The following is a 7,372-nucleotide window of genomic DNA, read 5'->3' on the forward strand; positions in this document are numbered from 1 at the left end:
TATGACAATATTGCTGAACTAAAATATTAAACACAGTTTCAACTACACTGTTATTAGGGTTGAGGATACATTTGAAATATGTTAGCAGTCTGGGTTTTGTTTTGCTTTGTTTTTTTTACCCGAGACAGAGTTTCTCTGTATAGAAAGTCCTTGCTGTCCTAGAACTTGCATTATTGATTTGTGTGTAATTCTCTGCTTTTCCTGTTTGCATTTGTTTGTATACATATCTGTTATTCTTAATGCATGTTATGCTTAAAAGTGGAAACATACTAGTACTGAGTCCATTCCTAACTCTGATTTGTCTCCTACCCAAGATTTTATCAAGCTGTGTTCTGTGAAATACACTGATCCAGCATACTTGGGTGGCTGAGAAAGTTTTATCAAGTCAGTTTAGTGCAGCACATTGGTTAGAGGTTATCCAGGCACGTGGGCATGTAAAGGCTCCGGTTTTTACAGTAAACAAGATTGTCCATGTTTATCTTGAAACCCTCCATAAACGCTTGAATGTAAAACACTGTAATGTGTAGGGTTGTTTTGGTCATGCTGATCTGGAAAATGTGACGAAAAGTATGAATAAGGTTTTCTTTAAAGCTTTTTAAAACTTCAAATAAAATTGACTGCTTCTGACTAACTTTTCAAAAATTAAAGCCTTTTGATAACTGATGATTATATTTTCTTACAGAAATTATATTTTTAAGTACAGTGTTGATTTTTTTTCACCTGAGAAATTACCTTTCAGTACTGTGGAGTCTTTAAAGAGAATCTGTAAGACTATAAAGATTGTGCCTTTTTTGTTGGAAAGGATTTCTTTGTTTTTTATGCTAAACTATGTTTCTTCCATATATAGTTAAAAAGTATGTTTACTATTTCAGAGAGCATGACACCGGAAAGGAGGCCTCCCAAACTTGCCTTTATGTCAAGAGATGATGGTGACAAAGGTTCATCTAGTATTAATGAACCAAAGGTTACAGGTATGGAGCCCATTCTTGGTAATTTACAATAAGATAATATGATTCTCCAAGATGTTAAATAAGCTATATGTTATTGTTTGTGTGTGTGTGTATATGTATATATATATATATATATGTATACATATAGTTTGTTCCTACACTTTATGTCAACTAAAATTTTATGTACATGATTTGAAGTGAGGATGTAGTAAAGAATCCACTGAAATGGCCAGCCTATGAGCTGTGGAGGGAGCTTTTTATTTGGATAAGAGAGAACAGCTGGCGGTGTTACACGCCTTCAATCCCAGCTCTCAGGAGGCAAAGGCACGTGGATCTCTGTGTTTGAGGACAACCTGGTTGACAGAGCAAGTTCCAGCGAAAAACACTAGAGGGGGAGAGAGAGAGAGAGAGAGAGAGGGAGGGAGGGAGCTTCTAATACACACCAGAAAAAGTTTCGACCTGTGTTCTGCTTGTTCTGCTGAGCTTTGTCTAAATGAACCTTTAGGAGCTGACTGCCATGCATTCACACGGAGTATCCACCGTTTCACTTGGGAAGAACAAGTCCCCAAGGATGGTGTCATGTACAGCTGCCAGGGTGCAGCTTTTGGTGCTTTTGCTTATTTTTTTGTACAGCTTTTCTGAGTTGGCTTGGGCAGAATCTTCTTTGAGCAGTGAAGACTGCATGCTTGCCACTAAACTTTTTCTCTAATTCATGAACCATCCGGACTTGGATTTTCTGGAAAGATTTCTTCTGAGAAACTGGTGCTAAAATAAGGATTGCTTTCTGACCATCACCAGCTTCAGTTTCCTTGGCTGTGGTGGGTGATACTGAGTTTCCAAGCTGTGCCTTGAGATCTGAGTTCATCTCCAGCTCAAGCAGTGCATGAGAGATGCTAGACTCGAAATCATGTCTTCTTGTCGTCATCAGGCTTCCTAGTCTTGGTGCTTGAGGTGATCCTGGCCTTCTCCTGAAAGGAGGAAAGTACCCCTGGTCATATGGGTCGTGGGCTGCATTGTCAGGCCATTGACAGGCACAGGCCGAATATTCCACCACATCCCTAATGAGGGCACAGAGCCTCGGAGGTCCATCCTCCTAAACTACAAAGAACAAGAAATTGTGTTAATAAAATTCTAAGATGTTTATATTGTAAATCTAAAAAAATATATTATTTCTTTTGTAATGTTGGGGATCAAAGTCAACAGAACCTTATAAGCTAGGTAAGTACTTTTTTACTCAGGTATTGTTCCAGTCACTGAGATTACTTTTTTATTTTTATTTTTTGGTGCTTGCTTCAAATCTTGCATCTTACACAAACTAAAATAGGACTCTACTCCTGATCCATATATCCACCCAAAACCTGAATGTTTTTTAACTTAATTTGTTCATCAGCTTGTATGATCACATTTGAAGTTTATGAAGGGAAATTATAATGATGAGCCACTTATTAATGGGATGAGTTCTGAGAAGTGCATCATTCGGCAGTTTTTTTTTTTTTGTGTGTGTGTGTGTGTGTGTGTGACTTTTTAATGAGACCTCTTGTTTGTTCCCAGCTGCTCAGCCCCAAAATAATCACACAGAAACCATATTATTTGCAATACTGTTTGGCCAATAGCTTAAGCATATTTCTGGCTAACTCATCTTAAATTAACCCATCTCCATTAATCTATGTATTGCCACGAGGCTGTGGTCTACCGGGTAAAGTTCCGGCATCTCCTGTGGGGCTATATGGCTTCTCACTGACTCTGCCCTTCTTCCTCCCAGCATTCAGTTTTCCCCACCTAGCTCTGTTCTACTCTATCAGGCCAAGCCTATTTCTTTATTAACCAATGGTATTCACAGCATGCGGAGGAGAATCCCACATCATGTGACCATCATAGAATGCACTTCACAAACCTTGGTGAAAGAACTTTGTGTATGTCTAGGCTCTATAACACTGCTGGATGTTCTTTTGTTGACTGCAACGGGGTTTCATTCTGTGGATCGTGACCCCTTTGGGGTTTGAATGACCCTTTTATTGGGATCGTTTAAGACCATTGGAAAAGAAAGATATTTATATTACAATTCATAACAGTGGCAAAATTGCAGTAATAAAGTAACAACGAAAATAATTTTCTGGTTGGGGTTTGCCACAGTTTGAGGTATTGTATTAAAGGGTGTCAGATTTAGGAAGGTGGAAAACCACTGTTATATGGTATGAATGATAGAGGTGAAATTCGTGAGCCAGTAATTTCATCAAAGTAGAGGTGACATTGAAAAATAGACTACATGGAATGATTTTTTTTTGTCCAGATTTCTTTAGATAGTCTGTAGTGTCCTGGAACTTGCTCAATAGACCAGGATGGCCTCAAACTCAGATATGCCTGCCTCTACTAAGTGCTGGGATTAAAGGCTCGTGTCACCACTGACCACCAGAATGGTTTCTTAGAGCTTTAATATAAACGGCTAACTTTTATATTAATTTTATTACTCCTACTCTCTTCTGTGTTGACTAATTACCAAACTTTTAAAGCCGAAGACAATACAATACTATGTATATGTATATTAGTTGTGTGAGCAGTTGTTCTACCATACGCATGTTAATTTATTTATAAAATTTCTTTTTATAACATATTGGCTTTTTAAAAAAGGAACTTTTCTTGTTCCATAGGATCTACCTCAGACCCTGGAAGTAGAACCAGTTCTGAATTATTTTATACCTTAAGTGGGTCATCTGTTGACTCACAACAACAATCCAAATCCAAAAATTCATTGTATATTGATGAAGGTAATCTATAATTTTAGTCCTCTTTATAATGGTACCCTCTGTTTAATATGTAAGGGGAAATGACTTTTTCATCAATATTTGTTAATTTTGGAAACAGTGAATAGATCATAGCTAATATGACAATATTGCTGAACTAAAATATTAAACACAGTTTCAACTACACTGTTATTAGGGTTGAGGATACATTTGAAATATGTTAGCAGTCTGGGTTTTGTTTTGCTTTGTTTTTTTTACCCGAGACAGAGTTTCTCTGTATAGAAAGTCCTTGCTGTCCTAGAACTTGCATTATTGATTTGTGTGTAATTCTCTGCTTTTCCTGTTTGCATTTGTTTGTATACATATCTGTTATTCTTAATGCATGTTATGCTTAAAAGTGGAAACATACTAGTACTGAGTCCATTCCTAACTCTGATTTGTCTCCTACCCAAGATTTTATCAAGCTGTGTTCTGTGAAATACACTGATCCAGCATACTTGGGTGGCTGAGAAAGTTTTATCAAGTCAGTTTAGTGCAGCACATTGGTTAGAGGTTATCCAGGCACGTGGGCATGTAAAGGCTCCGGTTTTTACAGTAAACAAGATTGTCCATGTTTATCTTGAAACCCTCCATAAACGCTTGAATGTAAAACACTGTAATGTGTAGGGTTGTTTTGGTCATGCTGATCTGGAAAATGTGACGAAAAGTATGAATAAGGTTTTCTTTAAAGCTTTTTAAAACTTCAAATAAAATTGACTGCTTCTGACTAACTTTTCAAAAATTAAAGCCTTTTGATAACTGATGATTATATTTTCTTACAGAAATTATATTTTTAAGTACAGTGTTGATTTTTTTTCACCTGAGAAATTACCTTTCAGTACTGTGGAGTCTTTAAAGAGAATCTGTAAGACTATAAAGATTGTGCCTTTTTTGTTGGAAAGGATTTCTTTGTTTTTTATGCTAAACTATGTTTCTTCCATATATAGTTAAAAAGTATGTTTACTATTTCAGAGAGCATGACACCGGAAAGGAGGCCTCCCAAACTTGCCTTTATGTCAAGAGATGATGGTGACAAAGGTTCATCTAGTATTAATGAACCAAAGGTTACAGGTATGGAGCCCATTCTTGGTAATTTACAATAAGATAATATGATTCTCCAAGATGTTAAATAAGCTATATGTTATTGTTTGTGTGTGTGTGTATATGTATATATATATATATATATATGTATACATATAGTTTGTTCCTACACTTTATGTCAACTAAAATTTTATGTACATGATTTGAAGTGAGGATGTAGTAAAGAATCCACTGAAATGGCCAGCCTATGAGCTGTGGAGGGAGCTTTTTATTTGGATAAGAGAGAACAGCTGGCGGTGTTACACGCCTTCAATCCCAGCTCTCAGGAGGCAAAGGCACGTGGATCTCTGTGTTTGAGGACAACCTGGTTGACAGAGCAAGTTCCAGCGAAAAACACTAGAGGGGGAGAGAGAGAGAGAGAGAGAGAGGGAGGGAGGGAGCTTCTAATACACACCAGAAAAAGTTTCGACCTGTGTTCTGCTTGTTCTGCTGAGCTTTGTCTAAATGAACCTTTAGGAGCTGACTGCCATGCATTCACACGGAGTATCCACCGTTTCACTTGGGAAGAACAAGTCCCCAAGGATGGTGTCATGTACAGCTGCCAGGGTGCAGCTTTTGGTGCTTTTGCTTATTTTTTTGTACAGCTTTTCTGAGTTGGCTTGGGCAGAATCTTCTTTGAGCAGTGAAGACTGCATGCTTGCCACTAAACTTTTTCTCTAATTCATGAACCATCCGGACTTGGATTTTCTGGAAAGATTTCTTCTGAGAAACTGGTGCTAAAATAAGGATTGCTTTCTGACCATCACCAGCTTCAGTTTCCTTGGCTGTGGTGGGTGATACTGAGTTTCCAAGCTGTGCCTTGAGATCTGAGTTCATCTCCAGCTCAAGCAGTGCATGAGAGATGCTAGACTCGAAATCATGTCTTCTTGTCGTCATCAGGCTTCCTAGTCTTGGTGCTTGAGGTGATCCTGGCCTTCTCCTGAAAGGAGGAAAGTACCCCTGGTCATATGGGTCGTGGGCTGCATTGTCAGGCCATTGACAGGCACAGGCCGAATATTCCACCACATCCCTAATGAGGGCACAGAGCCTCGGAGGTCCATCCTCCTAAACTACAAAGAACAAGAAATTGTGTTAATAAAATTCTAAGATGTTTATATTGTAAATCTAAAAAAATATATTATTTCTTTTGTAATGTTGGGGATCAAAGTCAACAGAACCTTATAAGCTAGGTAAGTACTTTTTTACTCAGGTATTGTTCCAGTCACTGAGATTACTTTTTTATTTTTATTTTTTGGTGCTTGCTTCAAATCTTGCATCTTACACAAACTAAAATAGGACTCTACTCCTGATCCATATATCCACCCAAAACCTGAATGTTTTTTAACTTAATTTGTTCATCAGCTTGTATGATCACATTTGAAGTTTATGAAGGGAAATTATAATGATGAGCCACTTATTAATGGGATGAGTTCTGAGAAGTGCATCATTCGGCAGTTTTTTTTTTTTTGTGTGTGTGTGTGTGTGTGTGTGACTTTTTAATGAGACCTCTTGTTTGTTCCCAGCTGCTCAGCCCCAAAATAATCACACAGAAACCATATTATTTGCAATACTGTTTGGCCAATAGCTTAAGCATATTTCTGGCTAACTCATCTTAAATTAACCCATCTCCATTAATCTATGTATTGCCACGAGGCTGTGGTCTACCGGGTAAAGTTCCGGCATCTCCTGTGGGGCTATATGGCTTCTCACTGACTCTGCCCTTCTTCCTCCCAGCATTCAGTTTTCCCCACCTAGCTCTGTTCTACTCTATCAGGCCAAGCCTATTTCTTTATTAACCAATGGTATTCACAGCATGCGGAGGAGAATCCCACATCATGTGACCATCATAGAATGCACTTCACAAACCTTGGTGAAAGAACTTTGTGTATGTCTAGGCTCTATAACACTGCTGGATGTTCTTTTGTTGACTGCAACGGGGTTTCATTCTGTGGATCGTGACCCCTTTGGGGTTTGAATGACCCTTTTATTGGGATCGTTTAAGACCATTGGAAAAGAAAGATATTTATATTACAATTCATAACAGTGGCAAAATTGCAGTAATAAAGTAACAACGAAAATAATTTTCTGGTTGGGGTTTGCCACAGTTTGAGGTATTGTATTAAAGGGTGTCAGATTTAGGAAGGTGGAAAACCACTGTTATATGGTATGAATGATAGAGGTGAAATTCGTGAGCCAGTAATTTCATCAAAGTAGAGGTGACATTGAAAAATAGACTACATGGAATGATTTTTTTTTGTCCAGATTTCTTTAGATAGTCTGTAGTGTCCTGGAACTTGCTCAATAGACCAGGATGGCCTCAAACTCAGATATGCCTGCCTCTACTAAGTGCTGGGATTAAAGGCTCGTGTCACCACTGACCACCAGAATGGTTTCTTAGAGCTTTAATATAAACGGCTAACTTTTATATTAATTTTATTACTCCTACTCTCTTCTGTGTTGACTAATTACCAAACTTTTAAAGCCGAAGACAATACAATACTATGTATATGTATATTAGTTGTGTGAGCAGTTGTTCTACCATACGCATGTTAATTTATTTAT

This window comes from Microtus oregoni, unplaced genomic scaffold (assembly GCF_018167655.1).
Source record: "Microtus oregoni isolate MIOR12 unplaced genomic scaffold, Mior012 000025F_ref0000491, whole genome shotgun sequence".
NCBI classification, from domain to species: domain Eukaryota; kingdom Metazoa; phylum Chordata; class Mammalia; order Rodentia; family Cricetidae; genus Microtus; species Microtus oregoni.